We start from the raw sequence: 10,768 nt of genomic DNA on the forward strand, positions 1-10,768 counted from the left end.
ACATGACAAGCAACTCGTGTGTGTAGCTATAAAAGATCTGTAGAGTTAATATTTAATAAAGTTATATTTATAATTGTGCGACTCATTATTATAACATGGCGCAGTCAAGGAAGAACTAATTTCCAGTTAGAAGATAGGAAATATAAAAAAAAAAAGTAAAAAATAACCGAACAAAAGTAAAAAATACAAAGTGAGGTTAGGAAAAATGGAAAGTGTGGGAAGATTACCCGACCCTATGAAATTTGAAGGGAATCTCAATGAAAACTTCAAAAGATTTCTCCAAAAGCTGGAAATGTATTTAATAGCATCCGAAAGAGACATGAAACCAGATAAGATAAAAATAGCAATACTATTAAACACAATAGGTAATGAAGGAATAGAAATATATAACACATTTAAATTCACTGATGCAGAAAAAGATAAATACGATGTTGTGGTGGATAAATTCAAAAAGTATTGTGCTCCACGAAAAAATAGAACATATGAAAGATTTGTGTTTAATAATCGAGTTCAAGATCCAGATGAGCCGTTTGATAGTTTTCTGGGAGATTTAAAGAAATTGGTTCAGTCCTGTGAATATGAAGATCAGGAAGAATCAATAATTGTTGATAGAATCATTCTTGGAACCAAAGATGTCCGATTACAGGAAAAATTATTAAATTACCAAATGCCGAAATTAGAAGATGTAATTGAAATGTGTCGAAATGCTGAGATAAGAAGAAAACATATGGAAAATGTTAGAAATAAAGATGAGGCACACATAGATGCTATCAAAAAGAGGAGTATAGGAAAAGAAAGGAAAGAAGAAAAGAAAAATCAAGTAAGAAAATGCCATAAATGTAATAAATCACATAATTATGGAGAGTGCCCAGCCTATGGACAGAAATGTTTTAAGTGCGGAAAGCAAAATCATTTTACGGCTGTATGCAAAACAAATATAAAGAAAGTTCAAGAGGTAACCGAAAACGAATATGAAATCACGAAAGATGAAGATGAGAAGATGTTAGTTAGTAGTCTGGCAATGGTAGGTGAAATTACTATTGGAAATAAGTCAACTTGGATGGAAAAAATAAATATTGAGGGTAAATGGGTGCAATTCAAAGTGGATACAGGATCAGAAGTAAACATCATCCCAATGCAAATAATTCCAAATAAGCCGTTACAAGAGACAAAGGTTATTCTTGAAGCATATGGTGGGACGAGATTAAAGCCGGAAGGTAAAATTAAATTAAACTGTGCTCATAAATCGGAAAAAATAGATTTGGAATTCTTGGTTATAAACAGAGATGTAAAACCATTGTTAGGTTTGCCTAGTTGTTATAAGTTGGGATTTATTAAAGATACTAATGAAATAGTAAAAAATACAAAAGAAAAGTTTATTCAAGAAAATATAGATGTATTTGAAGGATTGGGAACTTTCAATGATTTATGTAAAATAAATTTAAAAGCAAATAGTGTACCCGTTGCTAAACCATGTAGACGTGTTCCGTTAATTATAAAGAAAAAGTTATATGAAAAACTGCAAAACTTAGAAAGACAAAAAATAATTGCTAAAGTAACTGAAGCTAGTGAGTGGGTTAATCCTCTTGTAATAGTTGAAAAACCTAATAAATCGTTAAGATTATGTTTAGATCCACACGAATTAAATAAATGTATAGAACGAGAGTTTTTTGAAATCCCGAGCTTAGAAGATATTAGTAGTAAACTGAATGGTAAAAAGTATTTTTCAGTATTAGATTTTAAAGATGGTTATTACCAAATCAAATTATGTAATGAATCTAATAAACTTACGACCTTTTCCACCCCATTTGGCTCCTACAAGTTTCTGAGATTGCCTTTTGGTCTAAAAATAGCACCTGAATATTTTAAAAAAATATATAACAAAAATTTTGGTGATATTGAGAATACAATCATTTATTTTGATGATTTGTTGATTGCAACAAATACGTTACAAGAACATGATGAAACTTTAAGAAAGGTTATACAGAGGGCAAGAGAAAAAGGTGTAAAATTCAATAAAGAAAAAGTCCAGTTTAGAAAAGGTAGTGTAAAATACATGGGACATATTTTCAGTGCAGAGGGAATGAGACTAGATAGTGAGAAAGTGAAAGCTATAAATGATTTAAAACCACCTAATTCTAAAAAAGAGTTGCAAAAGCTGTTAGGCTTAATCAATTATGTAAGAAAATTTATTCCCAGATTAGGAGAAATAGCTAGTTTATTGTGTCAACTACTTAAAAAGGATGTAGAATACCAATGGTTGCATGTACATGATAAAGCATTACAAAAAATTAAAGATGAGATTAATAAAAACACTACTTTAATGAACTTTGATGATAAGAAACAAATTGTTATTCAAACAGATGCATCTCAAAATGGTATTGGGTGTTGCTTGATGCAGGATGACAAGCCGGTGGCTTATGCATCTAGAGGACTTAATGATGTTGAAAAGAAATATGCAGTGATAGAAAAAGAGTTATTGGCAATTTATTTTGCAACACAAAAATTTCACAATTACATTTACGGGAGGACAATCAAAGTAATCACTGATCATAAACCTAACGTTAGTGTAATGAATAAGGAGATTTGTAAAATAAACTCGCCTCGTTTACAACGAATACGATTAAAGTTGTTAAAATATGACATTGATATCGATTATCTGCCTGGTAAATACTTACACGTTGCAGATTATCTGTCCCGAAATTATAGTAATGAAATTGGTGAAGTTGATAAAGATCTGTCGGAAATGGTTCATACAGTTGAAAGATATATAAGAATGAGCGAATCGAGAAAAATCGAATTTAGACATGAAACAATGAAGGATGATACTTTAAAGGAAGTGATCAGAAGTTATTACCATGGTTGGAATAAAACTTATAATGGAGAAATGAAAGTATATTTTCAAATACAAAGTGACATAGACGTGCATAATGGAATGGTTTTTGTGGGAGATAGAGTGGTCGTACCTAAATCATTAAGACAGGAAATGTTAAAAATTTTACATGAAGGACATTTTGGTATAAACAGGACGACTGCGAGAGCTCGTCAAGTCTTATTTTGGCCTGGTATGGCTAGTGACATTAAACAAATGATCGAACGTTGCGCAGTTTGTGAGAAATACAGATACGCAAACATGCGAGAACCTCTTATACCACACGAAATCCCAAACTTGCCTTTTCAAAAGATTGGATCTGACATACTTCAGTATGGTAATAAGTCATTTTTAGTTATGGTTGATTATCTGACAAAGTGGTTAGAAATTATACCTCTCAAGTCAAAACAGAGTTCGGACATAATAAATGCTTTTAAGAATGTGTTTGCAACTCATGGTGTGCCGGACATTGTTGTGTCGGATAACATGCCCTACTCGTCCTTTGAATGTAGAAAATTCGCAAAAGAATATGATTTTGAATTTAAAACCAGCAGCCCGAGATATCCAAGATCGAATGGTTTGGCAGAACGCTTTGTTCAGACAGCTAAAAATATACTTCGTAAAACTAAAGATCTAGATGCTGCTTTGATGGAATATCGAAACACACCAATTACAGGGTTAATGAGATCTCCTGCTGAACTTTTGTTTTCTCGAAAGATTAAAACGAAGTTACCCATAGTAGAAAAAATAAATGAGGAAATCAAGAGTTTTAAAAATGATTTAAGCAAGAAACAAGAAATAATGAAAAAATACTATGACAAGGGAACAAAACCATTAAAAAACTTTAATGTGGGAGAAAGCATAGTTTATAGAAAGAACAAGGAGTGGCAGCCAGCCGTAGTTATAGGTAAACATGAAAGTCCAAGATCATACTTAATAAATACAGGACTGAATGTACTAAGAAGAAATAGTCAAGTCTTGAGAAAATCAGTAACTGACAGACAACTACCTACAAATATAGAAGAGAGTACGATTCCTCCTGCTCTTCCAAAGGACATTGATTCTAATCATGATAATAATAAGTTAGGTGATAAGGTAGAAAATGCTATTGTACCTTTAATTGCAAATAATGAACAACCAATTGTTAATCTAAACACTAAGCCGTCCCGAATAATGCGAAAGCCGACTAAATTTAATGATTATGTGATGTATTAACTTGATAGGGGAGGTGTCATAAAGATGTACGACAAGTTGCATAAGAATTGCATGACAAGCAACTCGTGTGTGTAGCTATAAAAGATCTGTAGAGTTAATATTTAATAAAGTTATATTTATAATTGTGCGACTCATTATTATAACAGTTATCAACAGCGGTTTTCACCATAAGACGTTTGAAAAGCATACCTACACACCAAGCCGCCAAAATGTCGTATTTCAACCTCTTCCAGTCCGTGGCATCATACGGAATTCTATTCTGGGGACAGTCAACTGAGTTCCATAGAATATTTAAAATACAAAAGTCAGCAATTAGGGCTCTCTGTAATCTGCGACGGCGTGACACCTGTAAGGAGTATTTCATTAGAGAAGCAGTACTTACCCTACCAAGTATATACATACATACGGTGTTAATGTACGTGTACGATAATAGGAATACTTTCCAAACACTCGGCGAATCACATAGTTATGCAACTAGATCGTGCTATCAACTTGCTACACCATATCATCGACTCTCAAGAACACAACAATCGATGGACTATTGGGGTCCAAAATTTTTCAACATAGTTCCACACTCCATTGCGGCAATGTCAAGAAGTAAATTCAATATAATTACAAAAAAACACCTAATTAAAAGTGCATATTACACTTTTGAGGAATTTATTAGGGAGGCAGTGAATGAAATTGATAAGAATTAACATTGATAATACATTTTTTTGTTTTTCTTGTTTGTGGACATTTTATTGTAAATTTGTTGTTACAGTAAATAAAGATATTTGTATTTGTATTTGTAACAATATGTAATTGGGTACTTAATTTGAAATAGAGTTCAAAAAAATTTCTTTTTGATAATTGTTACTAAAGAATTAATGAAGAGACAGGACTTCTTGAGTTCCTAAAAACATATATTTATATCGCTTTTCTACTTTAATTAAAATTATTTACGTTTGCTAATGCAGTATAGGACATTTCGCCAAATAAAGGAACTCGTATAGTGAGTGGTTGTTGGCTCAAACAAAGTAAAGTCAACACTTGTTTTCGTGTCACCACATCCGCATCATACCAGTTCAAATTATATACCACGTTCGCAACATTGTTACCCTAACAAAATAAAAATACATCAAAAATTTTTGTTTTACATATTCAAAATAATTCATACCGCCGTAGTCATTTTTTGTCCAAATGTGTGACTTAAAAATAACCCAAACCAAGTTGTTACACCAACGGTAAAGCTTGTTATATCTTTTCTCTAAAAAAATAACATTTTATTGATTATATCATTACGTTTAATTAAAATTGAAACCAAAAGAAATGAAGTAGTGGAGATGATTGAAACACATACACCAAGCAGTTTTTGAGGTACAACTAATTTGATGTGCACTTTATTACTGAATTGAAACATCCTAAAATAAAACAATTACTTATTTATGTACTAACACATTTTTTAAGGCTAAGATACCTGAATATTTCTTGATGATACGTGATAATAGGTTGGAGTACTCTAAAATTTCTTTCCTTATTTTTGGTTAATGTGATGTCATCAATCATCTGATTAAGTTTTTCAATACGTATAATCAATAATTCCAACGAATAACAATACATCATTACCGTAACGAATATAATATTAAATAATATTCTTATAATGAATGTTTGAAAAAATATTATTAGTGCCATACTCCATGGTTTCAGATCAAATGGTACATAAGATTCCAATATTAAACAATGTTTAGTTGTTTTAAATGTAGCGCAATTATCATCCAACAGAGTAAGATATGTTATGAAGTATGCCCAAAGGTAGGCACCATAATTGATTATTTTTAATACATTTTTTATGTTTCTTTCAACAATTTCCAATCTTTCCGGAATATCAATATGATTAAAATCGCTTAATAATTTAATCATCTCAAACACTTGATTTCGATGTTGCAATGCTTGCATAGAACCAGACACAACTAGAGCTGCCACCATAATAAATTGCATATGAAATAAACATTTGTAAAAATTCTCCTGGTAATCTGAAAATTAAAAAAAAAATATTTCCATTCTTTAAACAGTTAGATAATTCTTACTCATAAATTCTTGTAGCGAAGGATAAATCACCAAGGGTATATTTAGAGCAACCAAAATTATTCCCCCGAGTCCTGTGAATGTTTGATTGGTGGGCCAACTATGGTATTTCTGCAAATGTTTTTCGATAAGGTAAAAACCAAGGGTTCTCGACATTTTGTAGCAACGGCACTGACTGAATTGAACGAAGTAGCTAAGAAATAATATATATCTAATGTTAGGAAAATATTAATACGCAGCTGCAAAAGTACGTTTAAAAGATATTAAGATTAATTATTAAATATGATGTACAATAAAGGTTCTAACGTCGTTTACAAAGTTCATTTCAAGTTCATATTAAATGGATCTTTTGAAAGGTACTTTATAAAAAAACATAATTGAAACATTTTTTTAAAATTTCGCTTTATTAAATGGTTATAGGAGAAGTATCTAATAATATAGTTCATCGATGAGGAGGAATGGATGAGGAAAATTTACAGTGAGAGGAAAAATAAAAAAAGTAATAAAAACGATGAATTAGGATGAGGAACATATTATATTATAAGAAACAGACACAAATGCTGCCTTCTGAGATTCGTCCTCCAAAGGAACAAATCATTGAGCCTCGACCGCAAGTTTAAACCGTATTCCTTAGGCGCTTATTACTTTTCACAATTTAAAGTACCCAAGTACAGGACTCGGGTACTATTAGCGGATACTTGGGTACGGCTATTTGAAAAAAAGTTACTCTTGTGTTAAAAATGAACAACTTGTAAATACACTGGGTTTCAAAAGAAATGAACCACCCCGAAGGAGGAGACGCAGAACTTCAAAATTACGTAGAAATAGTTAGTGCCTAGAGACAAACAAATGATTAAATTTTCATAAACAAATGACAATATTTATTGACATATCGTTAATAATGTGTTGCATCTCCGCATACTCTTATACATTCAGTAATCCTTCGTGGCATGCTGGAAATCAGATGGTCGCCTCTTGGAGCAGCTCATTCCAGGCTACCTGTAGCTGTTGACGTAATTCCTCTAACTCTAAAGTGTTGGGAGGATGAGGTAATCGACGCAATTTTCTGTCCATCATATCCCAGACATGTTCAATAGGTCTTGCGATCTTTGATTCGAGGTTCATCGTAATGGTCGAAAGAAAAAATTTGAAAAAACGATGAAAATATATTTATTAAAAAGTATTTAAAATCAGTGCTACTAGTTTCGGGAGTAACTTCTCCCTTCTTCTGGCACGACTGAAATGTACAAATTATTTGTTATTATTAAAATTAACTAGATAATAGGAAGTTAATAGTTACCGTCAAATTACGAGATTTTAATCAGAGAGTAGAATTCAATGAACATCTTAAACGATCCACGAGAAAAAGTATACAAAATACGACACATTGAACAACCTCTAAACTTTAAATTCCAAAAATTCCAAATTATTAACAAAGTTAAAAGCCTGATGGGCAAGATATAATAAAAGAAATTAAGAATTGAATCTTAAAACATGATTTTCATCGTTAAAGAAAAGCCAAAAAAGTGTGAACGTTCTAAAATTAAAACTGAAAAGATAAGATTATAAGAATTTATGAGGGAAGCTTAGAAAAAGTTAACTTACTAATATAAAATTCTGAAATTGTTGAAAAACTAAAAAATTATTGAGAGTCCATCTGGTGTGTAAGAACATCTATCGAGGACTGAATGTGAAGAACCACATGGCGTACAAGTACAGTTTAGCCACAGAATAATACAGAAACGACAGCGCTGTCGGCTTCTTTGATGTTGGAGGTGTACAGATTCGCCATCTTGTTGGTAGTTAACAAAGCAAATGATTTGGCGCCTTTTTTTGTTTAGTTCTTTTGCAGCTGATTTACAGACACGGAAATTAAAGCTGTATTTTAGGTGGTAAATCATGTATTATTTACAATACTTAACTTAATATTATTTACATTATAACTACGTTTGTTTTGTTTTAACATTAATGATCTCACTTATATAACTACCATCAAGGTGGCGGCCGAGTTTCACATTTAAAGGGCAGTTTCGTTTCTGTATTATTCTGTGCCAGGGTAGTGTGTTGGGTCCGTTGCTCTTTTCGATTTTTATTAATGCCGTCACCCACTGTATTTCTTGTAATTATCATGTGTATGCTGATGACCTCCAAATTTACACTACGACAACTATTGATGATTTTCCGGAAGCAATTGCACGTCTTAATCATGACCTTTCCAATATTTTGGATTGATCCAAACGTTATGGCCTTAAATTAAATACTGCTAAAACTCAAGCAATTGCGTTTGGCAGTCGACCTTTACTGGCAAAGCTGAATGATTTTTCATCCATTCACTTAATGCTTGACGGAGACATTATTCAGCTGTCAGACACGGTTAGAAACCTTGGGGTGGTTATGGATTCTACAATGTCCTGGAAACCTCAAATTCAATCCGTCTGCAGAAAGGTCTATCATTGTTTCCACTCACTGAAAAGTCTCCGTTGCTTCCTTCCTCCCATGATCCGTCGTAATCTTTGTTTTTCCCTGATTTCCCCCCATATTGATTATGCTGACACGGCATATCCTGATCTTTCGGTAACACTACGAAACAAACTGCAAAGACTTCAAAACAACTGCATACGGTATATAACAATTTTATACGGTATATAACAATTTTTTGGTGTATATTTTAAATTTTTTCCGCCATTTTTAAACGAGTTCTGACGTCATCGAAGTTTTTTTTAAATGGAAAACCCCATTTTTTATATCGGAATTTGAAAGAGAATTTTTTTCTAAATATGTGCAATAAATATTAATGTCGGTTGCATAAGAAAATTTTCGAGAAAAATTAATTTAAAGTTTCATTATTTCCCATTCATTTGATATAAAAAATAGTAGTAGCCGTGCGTAACCATGGCAACCAAATGTTTTGATTCAAAATTTCCAAGTGTCAAAATTCGATTTGAAACAGAGTATTATGCGTTAATGAGATTATTTTGAGTAGTATTGTGGAGTTTCTTGTGTTAATTGTTGTTATTCGTTGTTATTTGTTGCTATTTGTTGCTATTCATCGCTATTCGTTGTTACTTTTTTGTTGTTATTTGATCTTATTGTTTATCTATTATTGGTTATTTTTTATTTATTGACTGTTCGATAAGTAAGAAATTAATAATGACGCTTACTGAAACTGAAAGAATCGAGATTCTTATGATGATTGGTTTCGGAAATAGAGTCCGAACGTATAACGAAGTCCGTGGGTTGTTTAACGAAAAACATCCAAACCGTACTCCAATATCACTATCGACAATAAGTCGAATTGAGAGTAAATTTCGCGAACTTGGTACGAGATAAACCTAAGACCGTACGTCCATTGGCCTTAAATGAAGAGCGTCAATTGGATGTCCTGTTAAGTGTAGAGGAAAATCCACATTCAAACATCTCCAATATTGCTGCAAATTAAAATACATCTAGAAGCACAATATCAAGATTTCTTAAGAAAAAGAAATATCACCCCTACAAAGTACACTTGGTGCATGAGCTTTCCGATGACGATTTTGCTCGACGCGTGCAATTCTGCGAAACAATGACGGAAATATGCTACGCAAATCCGGAATTTATTAAAAACATTCTATTCTCCGATGAAGCAACACTTTGTTTAAATGGCACCGTCCATAAGCAAAACTGCCGTTATTGGGCAGTAGAAAATCCCCATTGGAAAGCCGAGGCAAATACACAGTATCCCCAAAAGGTGAATGTGTGGGCTGGAATAGTGGAGAACAGAATTATTGGACCGTATTTCTTTAACAGAATAGTAGGCGGCCTTCAATTAGAATTAATTCCAAGTTTACTTGCAATTTTTCCAAATGCAGAAGATCCAAATTCACTACATCCCAGAATTTGGTTACAGCAAGATGGCGCGCCTCCTCATTATGCTCTAGTTGTACGAGAATACCTCAACCAAAAATTTCCCTATCGGTGGATTGGCAGACGCGGACCATGTACGCAACTGCACGTGTTCGGAACTGCATATTTGGTGTATCTTCTTCGCATATTGCGGTTTATGAATTACTATGGCGTCATTTATAAAGGAAGTAGTAGATTCAAAATGTGCTCGGAAGAAAGGTATTAATAGACAACATTGGAAGACTGAAGTACAAAGAAAAGAACGGTAATGCATGTTACACATTGTTATTGCATTTTCCACGGCCTTTTTTGCAATTATAGGTACTCCTGCAAGAATTTACATTCGCAGTTGATGAATTGTACCCATGGTCATGGTACATTTAAGTGTCCTTCGCTTACAATTCCCGATATTCAAATTTTCAAGGACATATTCTATAAAAATGCAAACAAATTGCAACAAGACCAGTTAATTACAAGATTTTGTGTTTGCTTCCCACCTGCTAGAAGACGTGGCAAGGAAAATAAAAAGTAAAAGGTATGTCGATTGCATATTTTGTTAAAAAACAGGATGGTACAGAAGTGCGTGTATGTAGAGCCGCATTTCTCAATATTCTGGGCATCACTAAACACCTAGTTTTGGGTGTACTCGATCGCTTTTATAAAACTGGGAAGGTATTAGAAAACCGAGGCGGTAATCGCAAAAACCACCTTTATTCTAAAAAGCTAGAAGCT

General features: G+C 32.8%; 2 long non-coding RNA genes across 2 annotated transcripts; both read right to left on the minus strand.

Annotated features, from left to right (window-relative positions):
* Positions 1-4,781: 4,781 nt before the first annotated feature.
* Positions 4,782-5,151, minus strand: LOC139429267 (uncharacterized). Its single transcript, XR_011639943.1, has 2 exons — positions 5,033-5,151; positions 4,782-4,982 (listed from the first exon to the last, which is right to left on the minus strand). It is a non-coding gene; the product is annotated as an uncharacterized lncRNA (long non-coding RNA).
* Positions 5,152-5,251: 100 nt separating this feature from the next.
* LOC139429257 (uncharacterized) lies at positions 5,252-6,096 on the minus strand. The gene is made up of 3 exons (XR_011639927.1): positions 5,547-6,096; positions 5,391-5,490; positions 5,252-5,336 (listed from the first exon to the last, which is right to left on the minus strand). It is a non-coding gene; the product is annotated as an uncharacterized lncRNA (long non-coding RNA).
* Positions 6,097-10,768: the final 4,672 nt, after the last annotated feature.

The sequence above is a fragment of the Onthophagus taurus genome, chromosome 3, assembly GCF_036711975.1.
Source record: "Onthophagus taurus isolate NC chromosome 3, IU_Otau_3.0, whole genome shotgun sequence".
Lineage (NCBI taxonomy): Eukaryota > Metazoa > Arthropoda > Insecta > Coleoptera > Scarabaeidae > Onthophagus > Onthophagus taurus.